Raw genomic sequence first — 6,571 nt, forward strand, 5'->3', positions numbered from 1 at the left:
ATTAAGGCACTATCTCTAGAGTCTCTAGACCCAATAATTTTTCGGCCTTCTTCAGGACAGACAATTTCTTTTAGAGCAGATGGAAAACCTCTTTCATATACCCCAACAGGTTAGCACAATCTAAAAACAAACATACACAGTTGTGAGCGACAATGGTTCTCTAATTGCAAAAATACAAAGCTTCTATCACATACATTATACTTCTCCTAGTCATCACAAGTTCATTCCAAAACATTTTTATCAACGATGGAATTCCTGTTTAACATCTTTCTAAACAGCATATGACATTTATACCCCAAAAGGTTCTCTGGTATGCCAGTGGTTAGTCCGGTCTCTCAGCCGGTACCGATTTCATTGGGGCCATTTACTGATTCATGTCCATTTCTTCTGATGACAAATTGTGGCGAAAACTTGTTGTGATTGAATTTGCTGAAAGAATTGAATGCTGTAATTTATTGTTCTCCGGGTGGAGTGTATTTAAGGATTTCGCCTCAACAAACGTACGTTCCACATTTTTTGTCTAGACCTTTACCACCCACATTGAATAATGTTCCAACAAGTCTATGGGCAGTTAATGACAACGACGTTGACATTTTACAAATTGAACCAGTTAAAATTGTGTTGAAACCAGGTGTTAAATTATCGCTTTTTCCGCAATATAAGATATCGGTTGAAGGTGAACAGGCTTTGAAGAGTATTATTTCTGATTTGTACACATAGGTGTGATTGAGGAAATTGCAGGGAGTGTGTGTAATAGTCTGATTCTACCTGTGTATAAGAAAGGGGATAATGTGATTCCTTTTCATTTTATTATTGACTTACGTGCTATTAATAAGGTTGTTGCACCCCAGTTTCCAATTGTACCTGATGTTAATACAATATTGACAATGATTCAAGCCTCAGCTACTCATTTTAGTGTTGTGGATTTAAAGAATGTCTTTTTCAGTATTCCTGTACATGTTGACAGTAGATATTTGTTTGCGTTCACCCTAGGGGACGCTCGTTTACATTTACTCGTGTGCCACAAGGGTACACTGAGAGTACAAGCATTTATAGTAGAGCATTGAAGGAAAAGCTTGATATGCTTCAGTTGCCTTCCACCTGCGCGTTGTTGCAGTATGTCGATGATCTACTTCTAGCTGCAGATTCTGAAGTTGCTTGCAAGGAGGGCACTGTGTTACTGCTTATTCATTTAGCAGGACATGGGCATAAGGATTAGTTAAAAAAGTTTCAGTATTGTCAACAGGAAGTCACCTATTTAGGCTACCTCCTGTCGAAGGAGGGAAGAAGACTGACACCTGAACGGATACTAAGCATCTCTAGCATGTCTGTCCCAAATACACAGAAAGAGGTCAGAGCTTTAATAGGCATGGCTTTATACTGTAGACAGTGGATCCCAAATTGTTAATTAATGATAAAACCCATGTTGGCACTGAAGGGCATTTCTTTGCCTTTACTGTGGAACATGGATTGCCAGAAAGCTTTTGATCTGCTCAAGGCTGCGTTGTGTTTAGCGCCAGTTTTGGGCACACCAAATTACGAAAAGGCCTTTGTGTTTTATGTGCATGAATGTGATGGATGCACTTTGGCTGTTTTAATGCAGGAACATGGGGGTAAAAATTGACCATGCAGTTATTTTTCCTCCACGTTAGACCCTGTTGCATGAACTTTGCCGAGATGTTTGAGAGCTATTGCTGCTGCCGCTGCATATGTAAAACAAAGTGAGGGTATGGTTCTGGGTCACTCTTTAACAGTAATGGTACCTCACTCTGTAGACGTTATAATAAACAGAACGCAGGCGCAACATCTCACATCAGCACAACTAACAAGGTACGAGCTGATTCTATGTGCACCGCATATCCAAATTAAGAGATGTTGTTCATTAGATCCAGCCAAACTATTGCCTCTTCCGCAAGAAATTGATTGCAGTGACAAAATGTCACATGACTACCTCTGTACCACAGAACAAGAGACTAAGGGCAGAATTGACCTAAGCGATACACCTTTAAAGAATCCGCAAGGGAAACTGTTTTGCGATGGCTACTGCTTCAAACCTCTGGATGGTAAATCCACTGCTGCTTACTCAATCACTACATTAAGGACTATAGTGGAGACCAAACCAATTCTGCATAATTCTGCGCAGGCTGCAGAGATTATTGCATTGATTTGAGCTTGTAAACTTTCCGAAGGGCTTAGTGTGAACATATATACGGACAGCCAGTATGCCTTTGGGGAAGTTCACAACTTTGGTCGAATATGGGCAGAGAGAGGTTTCTTGACCTCGCATGGAACTAAGATACAGCATGGCACTCTAACAGTTCGGCTACTTTCAGCACTTGCGCTTCCTACTCAGCAATAATGAAGTGTGCAGCACATCAGAAAGTAAGGGACGATGTGGGAAATGGAAACGCTTCTGCTGACAGAATAGCCAAAGTGACTGCCACCGATTTGCATTCCAAAATGCATGTGATAGAATCAACAAAAGGGGTCACTAACACTTGTGTCATAGATGTAGGAATTGGTTGCATAAAAGAGATTCAAGCTGATGCCACTCCAGATGAAATTAAAAAGTGGGCTGAGGGTCCAGCAAGTTTAGATGATGAGGGTTGTTGGGTAGATAATGAAAAACAAAAATGGATGCTACCCAATGCCTATGTTACCGCTATGGTGACAATGGGCCATGGACCAACACACATATGCGCCAAAAAGATTTGCAAATTGTTAGAACACGTATGGTATAATACCAATATTTAAAAAACTGCTGAACTTTTTGTCCAAAGTTGTATGGTATGCTTACAGAATAATATTGGCAAAGGTACACCGACACCAACGGGTGGTTTTGGTCCACCCTCCATGCCGTTTGAGCTCATACATTTTGATTTTATTGAAATGAAGCATTGCCAAAATTATAAACATGTTTTGGTAGTCATCTGCGCTTTTAGTAAATGGGTTGAAGCTTTTCCTCTAGGAGATGCCACAGCAATGTCAATGGCGAAAGTCATGCTTAAGGAATATTTTCCTAGGTTTGGCTTGCCGAGAGTCATATGGTCTGATAATGGTCCACATTTTATAGCTGCTGTCATCCTTCAAGTATGCGCGGGATTACAGATCAATGAATGGTTCATTCAGCCAGGCATGCTCAGAGTGCCGGATTTATAGAACGCCATAACAGCATATTAAAGAACAAGATTGCAAAAGTTTGTGCTCAGAGCAACTTGAAATGGCCTGATGCATTACCAGTAGTGTTATTATCAATGAGGACGACTGCACAATCAAAGACAGGGCTCTCTACTTATGAAATTGTCATGGGGAGACCAGCCAACATATGGAAGTTACCAAAACCCAAACTGCTTAAAAATGTTGAGCATTTGCTTCTTTCTGAATATTGTGACCAATTAACTCAAAACTTGTATTTGATTCTTCAACAGGTGCGAGAAGCCCTCGCAGTAAAATACGAGGGTCCAGGTCATCGACTTCGACCTGGTGACTGGGTTCTATTACAAGCCTTTCAAAGAGCCTCCTGTCTCGCACCTCGCTGGAGAGGACCACATCAACTCCTCTTGGCCACACAGACTGCTGTTAGAGTCACCGACAAGAAGAACTGATCCACGTGGCGCACGTTTAGAGGATTCCTTTTCCTCTGGCCTACGACAAAGGCAAGGAGAAGGGAATTGGTGATCTTGATGCTCACAACGCGCCTGCTCTGATCGACACCGAGGGTGTCCAAGGAATTCTTCCTGAGCCCGTGGGGCCTGGGGAGATTGGTGTTTCTTCTTCAAATTCTTCTTCACCATCAAGCAATCTTGCTTCTCCTTCCTCATTGTCTTCATTACCTTCAGAAAAAGACGACACTTTTTTTACAGATCACACCGTACCTGCAGTCTTAAGGTCTGATCTGCGACCATCAAATTGAGCTTATCGTATAGCATTCGCTGTGCCTACAAGAGAGCATCGTTGAGCCAGTCCCTCGTCACTCTTCTGCTGAAAAATAAATAAGAGTTGGGGACCGGCAAAGTTACCTTCAAACAATATAGGCAACGTGGTCAGGAGCCACCGACGGATGAACTAAAAAAGCCTAACTAAGAGGCTTCTTAACGGACTCTGAGAAACAATGCCCCATTTTAAAGCCACTCATGCGAAAATGAATGTTGGTCACTTCTCTGATGATGAATCTGCCCATCAAGGGTTATGGTTCCCAAGGACCAAATGTTTACTAGTCACAATGGCTGTTTGTTTAGTCATTGTATTTTCATTTGGGTTTTGGTACCTGGAAGGTGTGCATCCCCTTGATAATCTATTACCGACTGCAAGTATCCCTACTACGCCTTCACCTTATGTGCATCTGCACACTCTTCCTCTGCGAGACCTCCAACACAGAGGAGGTTATCATAATAACACTCTTTTAATGATAATTAACGCTATCCATGCGATTCTAAAAAAAAACAAATTGCTGGGTGTGTTCGCATTTGCCACAACATGGGGAAAAGGGACTAGGCTGGTATATTCATCCTCTCCCATTAACTACTGCTTGCTATGCCTCGCGCAAGGCACTATTCTTTGGCCGTTGGAATGACAGTATTTCTGGGAACTTTGATGGGACTAATCTAAATGAATTTGAGAAACGAGTCTTAACACCTTTAGGATGTTCCCTCTTTGCAAATAGGAGCAAACTCAATGTTGCTTCTATTAGGCCTTCAGACTGATTTTTTAGACGTTTTCAATCATTAATCATCTTCAAGATCGCTCCCAAAGGTAATAACATAAGAAGGAGGCATGGCATCCCTATCAACCATAGTCCAGAAACTGTTTCGTTCTGCATACAGAGAGAGGGTTCCCGACCAATGGGTACATTTGAGGGATGCACGAATATTGCAATGTGAACTAGTGAGGATAGACCTCTGTATGTAGGAGATCCTGTTTATTTTGTTTGCGGCAATGAGGCCTATCTATGGTTACCCAGAGATTGTCAGGGTACTTGTTACTTGGGGATATTGTTGCCAGGACTATATATTGCCACCACCACCAAAGTCTCTAGAGCTCGTCCAAGGCGGGATGAGAATGGTGATGCTCCTTCACAAGTCTTGGGTGATGTTGCAAAATCCTTTGTGCCATTCTGGGGATAGGTAATGAATTCCGAGGATATCAGAAGATTAGAGAAAACCATCAATAGGACCTCTGATATTTTGTACAACATGACGCTAGAGCAAAAGGCAATTAGATTAGTAGCCCTCCAAAATAGAATGGTGTTAGACATAATTTTAGCTGAGCGTGGTGGAGTATGAAATGGTGGGATCTGCATGTTGTGTTTTTGTACTCGACTCCTCCCCCACCATATTTAAGGCAATTCAGAATTTACATACTCGAAGCACTGAAGTACGTGTCCCAGAGGGAAATTGAAATCTAAGTGCATGGTTCTGGGATTTGTTGCAATCTTGGGGTTAGAAAATGTTCACAGTATTAATTGTGATCCTTAGTATTTTTATGTTCTGCAGTTGTTGTATACAATGTCTGCCTGTCATATGCTCCATGATGGGATGCTGTGCACAAGTAATAGGTACACTAGGACGTGAGATACAAATGATTGAAAAAGCGATCAATGCCTTAGTAATGCAGGAAGTTGCTATCAAAGAGTTAATGGCGATTGATGTCTTAGAAACCAGCGACTCAGGGTGTTCTAATAGCGACACATAGTTTTTGTACAGTCAAAATGATTGAGTAATGCTCTTGGCTTAGGCCAAAAGGAGGGTTTGTCAAACCATATTTGCATAATACCATCTGATAATGAATATTGGCCTAAGCTCCTTCGCATTTGTACTGAAAAACCGTGTTTAAACAGACCTGATTAGAGTTGACTTCGCCGCCATCTTAGAAACATCAGCCATTTTGATTCTAACTCCTGCTTTCTGTCCTGAAATGCTAAACTGTGTTTCTGGCTGCGGCAGTGTAAAATTAACTTTGAACTATGTCAACATTGAAGCTGCTGAGAGCAGAATGTTTGTCTTGTGCTGAGAAACCTTGGATCTAAAGTGAACCTGCAATTTAGCTGTTGTCTGAATTCTCATTCAAACAGTGGAACTGAATGCTGAACAACTTAAACCGTGTGCCTTTGCAGAAACCCATTGTGTTTGTGTCTTGAAACTGGACTTACTTTAAGCTTGAAAACAAGGAAAAATCAACATGACCAGACAGAACAAACTTTGTCACCATTGTATTTGACGGATAGGAAAAACATGTTAAATGTTTAGAAACAATATTGCTGTATTTGCCATGTGAACTGGGCTTGAACCCTTTTTGTCACTTATTAGTTTGGAGAAGGGCTGGACAATAACCAGGACTAATTATAAATAATGCATGCTTTGTGATGTTCAGCACACTCTTCACTCACGGTTTCTGCTGGTACACACTGCGAGGCGCTTGAGAGCCAGATAGCTATCTGTACTTTGATTAAAAAGTATACTTTTAACTCTGAACTCGTGATTGGCGTATTTCATTTTGGTGGTACTAAGCCTCAATATTTTCCTTTGGTCTTTCAGCAAGATGGCCAAAGGACAAGACAAAGGACCTTGTGACA

This window comes from Ambystoma mexicanum, chromosome 1q (assembly GCF_040938575.1).
Source record: "Ambystoma mexicanum isolate Mex_15411 chromosome 1q, UKY_AmexF1_1, whole genome shotgun sequence".
In the NCBI taxonomy this organism is placed as follows: domain Eukaryota; kingdom Metazoa; phylum Chordata; class Amphibia; order Caudata; family Ambystomatidae; genus Ambystoma; species Ambystoma mexicanum.